General features: G+C 45.4%; 1 protein-coding gene across 1 annotated transcript in view; it reads right to left on the bottom strand.

Annotated features, from left to right (window-relative positions):
- Nucleotides 1-16,301, bottom strand: part of LOC126209898 (visual system homeobox 2-like) — a 608,517-nt gene that overhangs the window by 51,888 nt on the left and 540,328 nt on the right. The window lies entirely within an intron of this gene.

The raw sequence follows: 16,301 nt of genomic DNA on the forward strand, positions 1-16,301 counted from the left end.
CCATATCTCTCTACTTCCATCGTAAACCTAATTGCCGTTCATGTGTAACAATCCTTGTAAACATGCCATTGTTTAAAACTTCATTCTGAGCTACTCAAATTGCCGGCTCTGGTGACAGAGTGGTTCTCGGCGCTTCAGTCCGGAACCACAAGGCTGCTGCGGTCGCAGGTTCGAATGCTGCCTCAGGCATGTATGTGTGTGATGTCCTTAGGTTAGTTAGGTTTACGTAGTTCTAAGTCTAGGGGACTGATGACCTATAGTGCTGAAGTCCCATAGTGCTTGGAGCCATTTAAACCATTTTCTATTTGTTGTGTACATAGTTCCGCGTAGTCAGCGCGTTCACAACTTTCCCACTAGAGCGCGCCCCGCTAATCACAACAGCGCAGGCGCAGCGCTCGTCCGTCTCCACACTACGAGATGGCGCTGTCTTAGAGACGGACCAAATTCTGCTTCCGCCGATCCGTGTATTAATATGTAACACAGCCAATGAGATTGCTGCTAATGTAGAACCTTTTCTTCTCGCGGATCACACTCGCGCAGTGATACCTGAACGCTCGAGGTATTATAACGAGTGTACAGACCTCCGATCAGTCAGTCTGCATTAGTCTGCATTAGTCCATAGTCAGGTTTCAGTCTGTGCCTAATAAGACTACCATATTCCTGTACATAGCCATGAAACGAAATGTATAGATACTTTGTCAAGTATCAGAGATATGTGAGATTAAGATTAACGTACCAAGGTCAAAGGAACTTCAGATTGTCCATCGTAAATAGCATCCAGAACCAAGTTAAGTTATTTTTATGCTTGTTATTATTTTAATAAATGTGTGTGAAAATTAATCAAGTTCTGTTTAAAGTCGGTCACCGTCCATCTGCTACTCTAAGCGTGCAAGTGGCATTTCTATCGTCTGACCTAACGGCAGAAGATAAACACGCCACGATAAGACCACGAGACATATTGCTGACACTCGCCTACTTCGTCACAGCGACAAGTCAAATAATCTGATGGTGTGTGTACCGAAGGTATTACAGTACGCACACCACACTATTCAAATCGCAGAGCGAAAACTTTAATAATCTTTGTTGATATATCCAGCTGAACTTCACCGTGGTGTGGTGGTCTTTATTACCTACATAGTAAGTGCTTTGCCTCGATATTTTGTTAATATTTTAGTTACGCAAAATTTTTGTATAGTTTAGTGTAATCCCCCTTGGGTCGGAGCCCTACAAAAAAGACTTAGTAGCCACACTAGCTTGTAGTAGGTTCGCTCGACGGTACTTGTCAAGCGAGATATATGGTCTGCACAGGTGTTGTATAGGTGCGGGCGAGCCGCGCCGAAACTACTGCCTAAAAGCCCCACCAACAACAGAGGCGGCCGGCGATCGCGCCTTGTTATGTCTCTGTCCCTGCCGAACTGACCCCCCCCCCCACCTCTCTCTCACTATTCTCTCTCTCTCTGTCTCTCTCTCTCTCTCTCTCTCTGTCCGCCCATCGGCCCATCTGGGTGGGACCGGCACGTGCGTCTGCCTTCCGGATGGATCGGGTAACGAGCCCGCCGCGTGGCCAAACAAAACGCGACAAAAACTTTTACATACGAAAAACGCCGTCCGGCTCGCTGGGCAGAGCGGGGTCACCGCCAGTTAGCTTCACACGTTAACACTCTGCCCCTCGCGAACATGGCGGGGCGACAATGCACCGACGCACTTTAGGACTCAGTTCCTTGCATCGATGCAAGTAAAAAATCAAAACTGAACATACTTGTCTGTATAAATAGGAAATACAAATACTATCCTCCTGTAGAGCATTTGCCCATGAAAGACAATGGTCCGAACTTCGAGTCCCGGTCTGGCACCCAGTTTTAATCCGCCAGAAAGTATCAAATCAGCGCATACACTCAGCAGAGCGAAAACTCACTAAACGGCTAACCCGATTCGTGACACCCCGCTTCGCTTGCCGGCTGCCTATCTATCGACTTGGGTCAATACTTTATATAATTATTCTCCGAATTTAAAAATTTAAAATTCTGTTGTAATCTACTCATTAAGAGGTAAATTCTTACAGTGGAAAAATTCTCCTGTCGGACCAGAATAAAGTCATATATCCAGAATGAGATTTTCACTCTGCAGCGGAGTGTGTGCTGATACGAAACTTCGTGGCAGATTAAAACTGTGTGCCGGACCGAGACTCGAACTCGGGACCTTTGCCTTTCGCAGGCAAGTGCTCTACCGACTGAGCTACCCAAGCACGACTCATGTCCCTCACAGCTTTACTTCCACCAGTACCTCGCCTCCTACTTTCCAAACTTCACAGAAGCTCTCCTGTGAACCTTGCAGAACTAGCACTCCTGGAAGAAAGGATATTGCGGAGACATCCCCCAGGCTGTGGCTAAGCCATGTCTCCGCCGTCAATACGAACAAGAGGTGACCCAGACGTGTAACCAATGGCACCCCATACCATTACGCCGGATCATATGCCAGTATGGCGATGACGAATACACGCTTCCAATGTGCGTCCACCGCGATGTCGGCAAACACGGATGTCATCATCATGATACTGTAAACTACTGATACTGTAAACAGAACTGTTGTACCGTGTTGAAGCTGCATGGGCAGCTGTACCTGTACACGCCATCCAAGCTCTGACTCCATGCCCAGGAGTATCAAGGCTGTTATTACGGCCAGGATCTATGCACCCAAATTTGCGTGAAAATGTAATCACGTGTCAGTTTTAGTATAATGTATTTGTCCAATGAATACCCGTTTATCATCTGCATTTCTTCTTGGTGTAACAATTTTAATGGCCAGTAGTGTAGATTTGCTGGATGTAGAGGGTGAGAGAGAGAGAGAGACATTAACTACAGCGCGTTTCATTGCGCCCGCGCGCCAGTGGCGGCGGTAAACAGGAGGCTGCCCGCTGTGGCCGCACCTCGCCGCCTGTTGCTGAGTCAGTGAGAGCCACGTGTCGCCGCGCCGGCCACGTGTCTGCTGCTAATGAGCCGCCACAGTATCCCAGAGACCACAAAAAGCCCGCAGGGGGCACCAGCCGCCTGCTGACCATCTCCTGTCGCGCACTCCGGGTAGCCTATCACGCAGACGAAGCTGCACAAAGCCACGGCTCCGTTGTCCGTATTAAAAAACAGTTTGTGCCCACAATTACAGTAACTGTAAGTAACATATTATGTGATATACAGTGAGGAGAATATCCTGGCAGGAGGAGATCGGCCGGAATGGCCGAGCGGTTCTAGGCGCTACAGTCCGGAACCGCGCGACCAATACGGTCGCAGGTTCGAATCCTGCCTCGGGCATGGATGTGTGTGATGGCCTTAGGTTTAAGTAGTTCTAAGTTCTAGGGGACTGCTGACCACAGCAGTTAAGTCCCATAGCGCTCAGAGCCATTTGACTTTGAACCTGGCAGGAGGAATTATTGCGCAAGCTACCCACCAATTTAATCAGAAAAGACATTACTAAGAGAACTACACTACTGGCCATTAAAATTGCTACACCAAGAAGAAATGCAGATGATAAACGAGTATTCATTCAACAAATATATTACACTAGAACTGACATGTGCTTACATTTTCACGCAATTTGGGCGCATAGATCGTGAGAAATCAGGACCCAGAACAACCACCTCTGCCCGTAATAACGACCTTGATACGCCTGGGTCAAATAGAGCTTGCATGGCGTGCACAGGTACAGCTGGCCATGCAGCTTCAACACGGTACCACAGTTCATCAAGAGTAGTGACTAGTGTATTGTGACGAGCCAGTTGCTCGGCCACCATCGACCAGACGTTTTCAATTGGTGAGAGATCTGGAGAATGTGCTGGCCAGGGCAGCAGTCGAACATTTTCTGTATCCAGAAAGGCCCGTACAGGACCTGAAACATGCGGTCGTGCATTATCCTGCTGAAATGTAAGGTTTCACAGGGATCGAATGAAGGGTAGAGCCACGGGTTGTAACACATCTGAAATGTAACGCCCACTGTTCAAAGTGCCGTCAATGCGAACAAGACGTGACCGAGACGTGTAACCAATGGTACCCCATACCATCACGCCGGATGATACGCCATTATGGCGATGACGAATACACGCTTCCAATGTGCGTTCACCGCGATATCGCCAAACACGGATGCGACCATCATGATGCTGTAAAAAGAACCTGGATTAATCCGAAAAAATGACGTTTTGCCATTCGTGCACCCAGGTTCGCCATTGAGTACTCCATGGCAGGCGTTCCTGTCTGTGATGCAGCGTCAAGGGTAACCGCAGTCACGGTCTCCGAGCTGATAGTCCATGTTGCTGCAAACGTCGTCGAACTGTTCGTGCAGATGGCTGTTGTCTTGCAAAGGTCCCCATCTGTTGACACAGGGATCGAGACGTGGCTGCACGATCCGTTACAGCCATGCGGATAAGATGCCTGTCATCTCGACTGCTAGTGATACTAGGCCGTTGGATCCGGCACAGCGTCCCATATTACCCTCCTAAACCCACCGATTCCATATTCTGCTAACAGTCATTGGATCTCGACCAACGCGAGCAGCAATATCGCGATAGGCTACAATCCGACCTTTATCAAAGTCGGAAACGTGATGGTACGCATTTCTCCTCCTTACACGAGGCATCACAATAACGTTTCAGCAGGCAACGTCGGTCAACTGCTGTTAGTGTACGAGAAGTCGGTTGGAAACTTTCCTCATGTCAGCACGTTGTAGGTGTCGCCACCGGCGCTAACATTGTGTGAATCCTCTGAATAGCTAATCATTTGCATAACACAGTATCTTCTTCCTGTCGGTTAAATTTCGCGTCTGTAGCACGTCATTTTCGTGGTGTAGCAATTTTAATGGCCAGTAGTGTAATTAGACAAAGTCTTTACAAAGAGAACTATAATGCAAATTGCTGTTTAAACAAATGGTATATTGAACTAACAGCGCACTCAAAATATACATGGTGTCTCTCCTAAGAGACGTGAGGTGCTTTTGCTCTGGTGTTTCAGAAGATATCTGCAATTTCATTTTTGCATTGGGCAGGTGAAATCGGCGCGAAACAAATACTGCTCGTCGGTTTGCTTCCCGTTACAAACAATATTGTATTTAAAGCCGGATGTTACGTGCCCATTCGATAGAGCGGTCCGAGATTAGGCTAGTGCGATATTTGTTCCATCGATATGTGTTAACAGCGACAGTGAATCTCAAAGACTAACCAGTACTCCGGCTCACTACTACAGCCAAGTGTGCAGCGCTTCTGAGTCGCTGCTTGACTGCTGTTTGTTCTGTGTGTTTTACTGTCTCTGTTAATACACACTGATAAAATGAAAATCGGACTGAACTAATTATCGAATAGGCACATGAAACTCCAATTTAAAATATATTCTTTTTTCTGATGAGAAACAAACCGGCTCTTTCTGTTGACAATGGACATGGCATCAAAAACGTGAAGAGAAGAAATTATTTGGGCTGAGTCTAGCTACAAAATGCAAAAACTAAACTGCATATATCTGTCGAAAAACCAGAGAAAATGCGCCTGACGACTCTTGAGAGAGACACCCGATGTATACACACAACTGCAATTACAATGTCTTCACAAAAGCGGTCTGACATTATTTTCCAGCCATATAGTGTCCGATGGCGCCTGTATTTACACCACTCCATTGACTACAGAGATGTGTAGCTATTGAGGAGCTGCTAGATCAGTGAACCCCACTCTTTTTAGCTCTCTACGTCCAGCAACTGTGCTAGCTGGACTGCTGCTAGCCCTAGGGAACACACAGGTCATGTCTTCCACTGATTTCGCGCAATTTTTTTTACAACCACCCTGTCCCTTAGTACATTAGGTCTGCCTGGTCTTGGTTTGGAACCGCGCGACCGCTACGGTCGCAGGGTCGAATCCTGCCTCGGGCATGGATGTGTGTGATGTCCTTAGGTCAGTTAGGTTTAAGTAGTTCTAAGTTCTAGGCGACTGCTGACCTCACAAGTTAAGTCCCAGAATGCTCAGAGCCATGTGAACCACTTTTTTTGCCTGGTCTTGGTTTACTTGTGGTTCCTCCTTCGAGTTTGCACTTAACAATCACATTATTTATTTATTTGTCCATATAAATCTCTTTTTCAGTACATATATTGTACACAGGATATTGGACAGAAAACCTTTTTAGCTGTTGGTTTTTCAAACGTCAAACGTACATTATTTAAATTTTTATGACAAATTGGATCTATACAGTAAATAATAATTACAAATTTTTGAAATACTGTATATTTATAACTTATTTCCTACAATTAAAGATACAAATTACATTTTTTCTTGCATAAGATATGTGAGATTGAATAGTAGCAGTCTTTCAGAAGGTAGGCTATCACAGACTTTTTAAAGCTTTGTAGTTCAGGAAGAGATTTTATATGTCTTGGTAATCTGTTGTAAAGTTTTGTTCCCATATGATATACACCTTCTTGGCATAGTATGATGTTATAATGATTAACATGTATGTCACTGTCTGACCTGGTACTGTAATCATGGACACTTTAGTTTGAGGAAAAAGGTTTTCTTTTCTCAGTATGCTTTTTTTGACATGCGTGACTACTTCCAGTATATAAATGCAGAGAAGGAGTAGGATCTTTACATCTTTAAAGAAATGTTTTCATGTTTTTCTGCTGCTCACTTGTTTCATTATTCTTATAATTGCCTTTTGTTTCCTGAAAACTGTTATGGTCTGGTGCACATTTCCCAAAAAAATGTTACTGTACTTCCATATTGAATGTACAAGATCAAAGTATACCGCCCTAACTGTTTCTGCACTAGTACTGTTGCAGAGAATTCTGCTCATTTTTGCTAGTTTTGAATTTAGGGATGTGATATGAGTGTTCCATTTAAGATTTTCCTGGATATTTTAGTTTCATTGACAGCCCTAATGTTTTGGTTATCTATACGTATTACAGGTTGGGCCGGATTTTTATTTTGATCAGTGTGGAAATTCATGAGTACCGTTTTTTGAGGATTAACTACTAGCCTGTTTCTGGTAAACCATTCAGACACTTCTTTTGTAATATCTTTTGCAGATGCAGTAAGATTTTCTTTTTTATTCCCTTCAATCAATAGACTGGTGTCATCCGCAAACAGTACTAGTTCAGAATCCCTAACGTGTGATCGTAAATCATTAATGTAGACCAGAAAAAGAAAGGGACCTAAAATTGAGGCCTGTGGAACACCATGACTTAGTCCACATGGTTCTGAAAGGTGTACCTGGAGTTCATTTCCTTCCATGTACTAAATTTCAGTTACCTGAGAGCGATATTTGAAATGTGATTTAATCCACTGATTTTGCACACCTCTTACACCATACCATTCAAACTTCCTCAGGAGTATAGAATGATCCATCACATCAAAAGCTTTTGTTACGTCCAAGAATAAACCTGACATATTTCTGTGGTTGTCCACTGCATTTAAGACATGGTTTATCAAACTGAAAGTGGCTGTTTCAATTGATCGCTGTGGTCTGAAGCCATGTTGACATCCAGAAATAATATTATTCTTGTCCATAAATGTAATTAGTTTTGAAAGGAACAATTTTTCAATAATTTTCGAAAACCCTGACAATAGAGACACAGGCCTATACTTACCCATACATTGAAAGCCTCCCCTTAGAAAAATTTTTATAAATGATTGTGCTGATAAACCCCTTACGTTATTTGATTTTCAAACAGCTGAGCAAAACTGAACGTGCACAGACATTTCTCTCTTTACTTATTCAGATCATCACTAAACTCACACACAATATTTTTAGCGCAACGCAGTCTGACTTTCAATAATCCTCACAAGAGAATGGCCCTGACTAACAATAACCTTTACCTTTCATGAATCACGTACATCACAAAAATCTTCGTTACTCGAACTACTGCAATACAGCGAGCGCCAATACTGCAGCTAAATAAAAGATTCTAACTACTGAAGGCACCAACTACTGACAGGAATAGTTAGCAAATGAAAGATTTTGATGGAGAACAAACAATGTATTTACCTTAACAGTGTTCAAAAGTCATTATATATTCTGCCATCTCTCTCCCCACGTCCACCACTGCTGGCGGCTCACCTACGCGCTGTTCACATCCAACTGCCCAACAATGCAATAGCAAATATTCCAACAATGCCAACCAGCCACAGACTGCACACAGCACAGTCAGTGATTTTGATTTTCATACAGAGCGCTACGTGGCGTTACCAACATAAAAACCTAAACAGCCTACTTACAATTGTTACTCAGGTGGCACGCAATGACAGTCCCATTCTGCTGTTACTGATTCTCTGCTGGCAACACAATACTTGCCGCCACGTTTTATAGTGGCAGATCCGCCTCTCTCGATGTCCGGCGGTCAGTTCCGATTACACATAAGTGTCGGGACACTATTGATCAGATATTGTATTTCGATCTTAAAACAGCGCTGCCCATCCATCCCAGAAGCGACTGACTCGACGTGTCGCGTTCGCCTGCGAGAGCACCAGCTGCCGTACGGACAGACACGCAGATATGTAGCGAGGAGACAGCGGCCATAAATCAGGGATAGGAAACTCATTACGCGCGGCGGCCGGGAAGGCGCGTGTAGATCGCATTAGGTGCTTTGTGCCTGTGAATTAATCCGGACAGTTACTGGCGCGGCCCGCCCTTAAGGGGTTGCGTCGGCGTCATTACGGGCCGGCCGGCCGCAGCGCGTGCATGCGCGGGCACGCGCCGCTGCGTGCCTCGCCCGTTGCTCACTCCCTGCTGACTGCCTGCAGCTGCCGGCGTCGGCCCGACTGTTGCCCAGCAAGCCAGTCGCAAGTACTACCGCCACACCACGCCGCCCTGCCGGCCGTGGTGCCCGAACGGTTCTAGGCGCTTCAGTCTGGAACCGCGCGACCGCTACGGTCGCAGGTTCGAATCCTGCCTCCGGCAGGGATGTGTGTGATGTCCTTAGGTTCGTTAGGTTTAAGTAGTTCTACGTTCTAGGGGACTGATGACCTCAGATGTTAAGTCCTATAGTGCTCAGAGCCATTTGAACCACGCCGCCCTGTTGAGCGAACCAGACAGAATGCATATAGTCCTTGCACGGTCGCCAAATTTTAGCGTGGCTTACACGACAGTTTCGCGTCTGCATCGCAGAAATACGCCACGTTACATGACGAGAACTGTCAGCTTAGTCACTCGTTATCGTCCGATTTTCGTCAACTTACACCACACCGCACCCCCCCCCCCCCCCCGCCCCAAGCCTACCTGCAGGTGCGGATCCAGGGTGGGGATTGGGGGGGGGGAGAGCAGGGAGACAGTTTGCTACTTTATACCTGCTTCTCCCACACACTTAATCTGCCACAAATTGCACTCCCTACTCATAACGTCCCACATATTAATAGTAACCTATACTAATACACTACTGGCGATTAAAATTGCTACACCAAGAAGAAATGCAGATGATAAACGGGTATTCATTGGACAAATATACTAGAACTGACATGTGATAACATTTTCAGGCAATTTGGGTGCATAGATCCTGAGAAATCAGTACCCAGAACAACCACCTCTGGCCGTAATAACGGCCTTGATACGCCTGGGCATTGAGTCACACACAGCTTGGATGGCGTGTACAGGTACAGCTCCCCATGCAGCTTCAACACGATACCACAGTTCATCAAAAGTAGTGACTGGCGTATTGTGACGAGCCACTTGCTCAGCCACCATTGACTAGACGTTTTCAGTTGGTGAGATCTGGAGAATGTGCTGGCCAGGGCAGCAGTCGAACATTTTCTGTATCCAGAAAGGCCCGTACAGGACCTGCAACGTGCGGTCGTGCATTATCCTGCTGAAATGTAGGGTTTCTCAGGGATCGAATGAAGGGTAGAACCACTGGTAGTAACACATATGAAATGTAACGTCCACTGTTCAAAGTGCCGTCAATGCGAACAAGAGGTGATCGAGACGTGTAACCAATGGCACCCCATACCATCACGCCGGGTGTTACGCCAGTATGGCGATGACGAATACACGCTTCCAATGTGCGTTCACCGCGATGTCGCCAAACACGGATGCCACCATCATGATGCTGTAAAAAGAACCTGGATTCATCCGAAAACATGACGTTTTGCCATCCGTGCACCCAGGTTCGTCGTTGAGTACACCATCGCAGGCGTTCCTGTCTATGACGCAGCGTCAAGGGTAACCGCAGCCGTGGTCTCCGTGCTGATAGTCCATGATGCTGCAAACGTCGTCGAACTGTTCGTGCAGATGGTTGTTGTCTTGCAAACGTCCCCATCTGTTGACTCAGGGATCGAGACGTGGCTGCACGATCCGTTACAGCCATGCGGATAAGATGCCTGTCATCTCGACTGCTAATGATACGAGGCCGTTGTGTTCAAGCACGGCGTTCCGTAATACCCTCCTGAACCCACCGATTCCATATTATGCTAACAGTCATTGGATCTCGACCAACGCGAGCAGCAATGTCGCGATACGATAAACCGCAATCGCGGTAGGCTACAATTCGACCTTTATCAAAGTCGGAAACGTGAGGGTACGCATTTCTCCTCCTTACACGAGGCATGACAACACCGTTTCACCAGCCAACGCCGGTCAACTGCTGTTTGTGTATGAGAAATCGGTTGGAAACATTCCTCATGTCAGCACGTTGTACGTGTCGCCACCGGCGCCAACCTCGTGTGAATGCTCTGAAAACCTAATCATTTGCATATCACAGCATCTTCTTCCTGTCAGTTAAATTTCGCGTCTGTAGCACGTCATCTTCGTGGTGTAGCAATTTTAATGGCCAGTAGTGTAATAAATCTGTAAAACTATTGTGTGCGTCTGAACATGGTTCTCCAAAACTACTAGACACATTTTCGTAGGGTTATCGCAGTTAACTTAAGCATAGCTTGGCACACCATGCAAGAATTCAGTTCATCGGAATCAGGCCCGCCCGGTTGGCCGTGCGGTCTAACGCACAGGGCGGGAAGGAGCGCCTGGTCCCCGGCACGAATCCGCCCGGCGGATTTGTGTCGAGGTGCGGTGAGCCGGCCAGTCTGTGGATGGTTTTGTACGGCGGTTTTCCATCTGCCTCGGCGAATGCGGGCTGGGTTCCCTTATTCCGCCTCAGTTACACTATGTCGACGATTGCTGCGCAAACAAGTTCCCCACGTACGCGCACACCAACATTACTCTACCACGGAAACATAGGGGTTACTCGTCTGGTGAGAGACGTTCCCTGGGAGGTCCACCGGAGGCCCAACTGCACAATAACCCTGGGTTCGGTGTGGGGCGGCGGAGGGGTGAAGTGGACTGCGGTAGTCGTCGTGGGGTTGTGGACCACTGCGGCTGCGGCGGGGACGGAGCCTCTCCGTCGTTTCTAGGTCCCCGGTTAACATACAATACAGTACAATACATCGGAATCAGATCGCAAGAAAAGAAAAATATATTGAGATTTAAAGTGTCTCTCTTCTTCCACACGCTAATCTTCAAAACTACGAGACGAATTTTGATGGGATTTTCACAGCAGAGCTTGGGGCACGGTGACGGCTTTATTTCATCAAAATCGGATCATGGAAAGAAACATATCGTAACTGAAAGTTCTACGCATGCTAACATTACAAATGTGAAAATATCTGTGTCTGCCGCGCGGGATTAGCTGAGCGGTCTCAGGCGCTGCAGTCATGGACTGGGCGGCTGGTCCCGGCGGAGGTTCGAGTCCTCCTTCGGGCATGGGTGTGTGTGTTTGTGCTTAGGATAATTTAGGTTAAGTAGTGTGTAAGCTTAAGGACTGATGACCTTAGCAGTTAAGTCCCATAAGATTTCACACACGTTTGAACAGTTTTTGATCTGTGTCTGTTAGCCGGCCGAAGTGGCCGTGCGGCTAAAGGCGCTGCAGTCTGGAACCGCAAGACCGCTACGGTCGCAGGTTCGAATCCTGCCTCGGGCATGGATGTTTGTGATGTCCTTAGGTTAGTTAGGTTTAACTAGTTCTAAGTTCTAGGGGACTAATGACCTCAGCAGTTGAGTCCCATAGTGCTCAGAGCCATTTGAACCATTTTGTGTCTGTTACGTTTTCATGACTAATCCACTGAAATTCGATATGCAGATAGCTTCATCCGTTATGAAGAACGCAGGCTACTTTATAAAGTTTGTAGCAAAAAATACTAATTGATCTGAATAATATTAGAAAATTACAGATAACTAGTCACCCTCTGAAAAAACAATTTACTGTTTGACTTTCGATCTTTATCATATTTGTTAAAAATGCTCATATTGGTTTTATTGCTTGATATATGCTACGTGATACCATAAAAAATAATGAATACAGTGCTTACAGACACATTGTGCGTTGGGATAGCTAAGGAGCGGAGAAGGAGGGGCAGCTGGTGTTATTGTACACACAGTGGCGTGCTTGCAATCACTCATCATAAAAACACCGTTACGCCAGCACAGTCACGGGTAACAGCTAGTGAACAATAAAAAGGTCTGATCGAGAGTTTACGAGAAAGATGAAGGTACATCTTGAGCAAAGAAAGTGGTGAATTCAGGAAGTGGCACAACCATGCCGTCAAGACACGTGTAAAATAGATAACAGACGCCGTATGTAGCAGGAACTTTGCTTTCTGCTACCAGACTGCTTATATGACATACAAGGTTAAGCAACCGGCTCTGAGCACTTTGCGACTTAACATCTGAGGTCATCAGTCCCCTAGAACTTAGAACTACTTAAACCTAACTAACCTAAGGACATCACACAACACCCATCACGATTAAGCAGCCGGATCTTCCGTTACTGTATAAAAGAGAAAACCAAGGAGGTGCTTTTCACCGAGGCGGCGAAAGACCTGCTGAAACTGGAATTAACATTATTAATGAACATATTCCATTCAAGGAAAACCTCCCAGAACATTCGGGTTTCCACGACATGTCGGAACTAAAAACTGGGAAAAGAAGCGAGGAAGGAATTTCACAGGGAACGAATGCGAGAATACTGGCCTAAATTAAGCCGCAGGGTTCAGGAAAACGAAAAGTGCAGTCGAAATAGCGTGGTCCAGGGATGGCCATATAGAAAGAAGAACGAGAAAATATATGAAATGTTTTAATAGTGGTCTAATAATGTGTATACCTTAATGCTTAGTGACGGTAGGTGGACAAAACCTCTACTAGCGTGGAGTCACAGAGATACGGAACTGAAGAAGGGCGAACGTTTAAACTACCTGACGACAACAGCAAATACCGACTGAAACTCTATTTTTTAGCTTAACATTGAAGAGACTAGACATTGCGTAGCTAGAATTAGCTGAATAATAACGCGTAGTCTATCGCTCTAGTATAGCTTACACGAAGTTACAATTCAGAAAAAATTGTCATTTTAAAATAATTCGTCCGAAAATCTGATGTTACTTTGTCAAGCAAGTGATTCAAGAACTGTAATAGCAGCAAATTCTCACAACTTTGTTGCACTTTAGACTATATAAAATAGAAATGTGCTCTCACCTTGTAAGTATGTCACTTAGCACTACACATGTGAACAGAGATGCCTGACCCTGGGAACTCGTAAAGCAGGGGATTACTCTTTCTTTGTTATTTCTTTTTACGGTTGGTAAAGTCGGCCTTTCCTTTATTTTAGGCCGGCCGCGGTGGTCTCGCCGTTAAGGCGCTCAGTCAGGAACCGCGCGACTGCTACGGTCGCAGGTTCGAATCCTGCCTCGGGTATGGATGTGTGTGATGTCCTTAGGATAATTTAGGTTAAGTAGTGTGTAAGCTTAAGGACTGATGACCTTAGCAGTTAAGTCCCATAAGATTTCACACACGTTTGAACAGTTTTTGATCTGTGTCTGTTAGCCGGCCGAAGTGGCCGTGCGGCTAAAGGCGCTGCAGTCTGGAACCGCAAGACCGCTACGGTCGCAGGTTCGAATCCTGCCTCGGGCATGGATGTTTGTGATGTCCTTAGGTTAGTTAGGTTTAACTAGTTCTAAGTTCTAGGGGACTAATGACCTCAGCAGTTGAGTCCCATAGTGCTCAGAGCCATTTGAACCATTTTGTGTCTGTTACGTTTTCATGACTAATCCACTGAAATTCGATATGCAGATAGCTTCATCCGTTATGAAGAACGCAGGCTACTTTATAAAGTTTGTAGCAAAAAATACTAATTGATCTGAATAATATTAGAAAATTACAGATAACTAGTCACCCTCTGAAAAAACAATTTACTGTTTGACTTTCGATCTTTATCATATTTGTTAAAAATGCTCATATTGGTTTTATTGCTTGATATATGCTACGTGATACCATAAAAAATAATGAATACAGTGCTTACAGACACATTGTGCGTTGGGATAGCTAAGGAGCGGAGAAGGAGGGGCAGCTGGTGTTATTGTACACACAGTGGCGTGCTTGCAATCACTCATCATAAAAACACCGTTACGCCAGCACAGTCACGGGTAACAGCTAGTGAACAATAAAAAGGTCTGATCGAGAGTTTACGAGAAAGATGAAGGTACATCTTGAGCAAAGAAAGTGGTGAATTCAGGAAGTGGCACAACCATGCCGTCAAGACACGTGTAAAATAGATAACAGACGCCGTATGTAGCAGGAACTTTGCTTTCTGCTACCAGACTGCTTATATGACATACAAGGTTAAGCAACCGGCTCTGAGCACTTTGCGACTTAACATCTGAGGTCATCAGTCCCCTAGAACTTAGAACTACTTAAACCTAACTAACCTAAGGACATCACACAACACCCATCACGATTAAGCAGCCGGATCTTCCGTTACTGTATAAAAGAGAAAACCAAGGAGGTGCTTTTCACCGAGGCGGCGAAAGACCTGCTGAAACTGGAATTAACATTATTAATGAACATATTCCATTCAAGGAAAACCTCCCAGAACATTCGGGTTTCCACGACATGTCGGAACTAAAAACTGGGAAAAGAAGCGAGGAAGGAATTTCACAGGGAACGAATGCGAGAATACTGGCCTAAATTAAGCCGCAGGGTTCAGGAAAACGAAAAGTGCAGTCGAAATAGCGTGGTCCAGGGATGGCCATACAGAAAGAAGAACGAGAAAATATATGAAATGTTTTAATAGTGGTCTAATAATGTGTATACCTTAATGCTTAGTGACGGTAGGTGGACAAAACCTCTACTAGCGTGGAGTCACAGAGATACGGAACTGAAGAAGGGCGAACGTTTAAACTACCTGACGACAACAGCAAATACCGACTGAAACTCTATTTTTTAGCTTAACATTGAAGAGACTAGACATTGCGTAGCTAGAATTAGCTGAATAATAACGCGTAGTCTATCGCTCTAGTATAGCTTACACGAAGTTACAATTCAGAAAAAATTGTCATTTTAAAATAATTCGTCCGAAAATCTGATGTTACTTTGTCAAGCAAGTGATTCAAGAACTGTAATAGCAGCAAATTCTCACAACTTTGTTGCACTTTAGACTATATAAAATAGAAATGTGCTCTCACCTTGTAAGTATGTCACTTAGCACTACACATGTGAACAGAGATGCCTGACCCTGGGAACTCGTAAAGCAGGGGATTACTCTTTCTTTGTTATTTCTTTTTACGGTTGGTAAAGTCGGCCTTTCCTTTATTTTAGGCCGGCCGCGGTGGTCTCGCCGTTAAGGCGCTCAGTCAGGAACCGCGCGACTGCTACGGTCGCAGGTTCGAATCCTGCCTCGGGCATGGGTGTGTGTGATGTCCTTAGGTTAGTTAGGTTTAAGTAGTTCTAAGTTCTAGGGGACTGATGACCACAGAAGTTAAGTCCCATAGTGCTCAGAGCCATTTGAACCTTTATTTTATTTCCCAGTGGAGGGAAGCCTATTTCTGTTTCTGCCTCGCCTTACACAACGCCATGTGGATGGCCAGTTCTACCTGTGAAGCCAGAAAACGTGTTCGATCTGTCGTCCACAGCAGGTAATCACCTCCCATCCACCTTGAACACGTTTAGGTGAGCAATTCACACCATTCATGTTTTCTGCTTTCGCGATCGTTTGCGTCTACACCTACATGATGAGTCCTCAAGTGCCTCGCAGCGGGTTCATCGAACCACCTTCGGGCTAATCCTCTGCCAACTCTCGAACAGCGCGTTGGAAAACCGAACACTTAAATATTTCCGTGTGACATCTGATTTCTCTTATTTTATTATGTTGATATTTCTCCGTATCTAGGTGGGCGCCAACAAAACATTTTCGTATTCGGAAGAGAAAGTTGGTCATTGAAATTCCACCGCAACAAAAATCGTCTTTGTTTTACTTATTGCCAACCCAATTCGTATATCATATCAGCGGCACCCTCTCCTCTATTT

This window comes from Schistocerca nitens, chromosome 10, assembly GCF_023898315.1.
Source record: "Schistocerca nitens isolate TAMUIC-IGC-003100 chromosome 10, iqSchNite1.1, whole genome shotgun sequence".
Lineage (NCBI taxonomy): Eukaryota > Metazoa > Arthropoda > Insecta > Orthoptera > Acrididae > Schistocerca > Schistocerca nitens.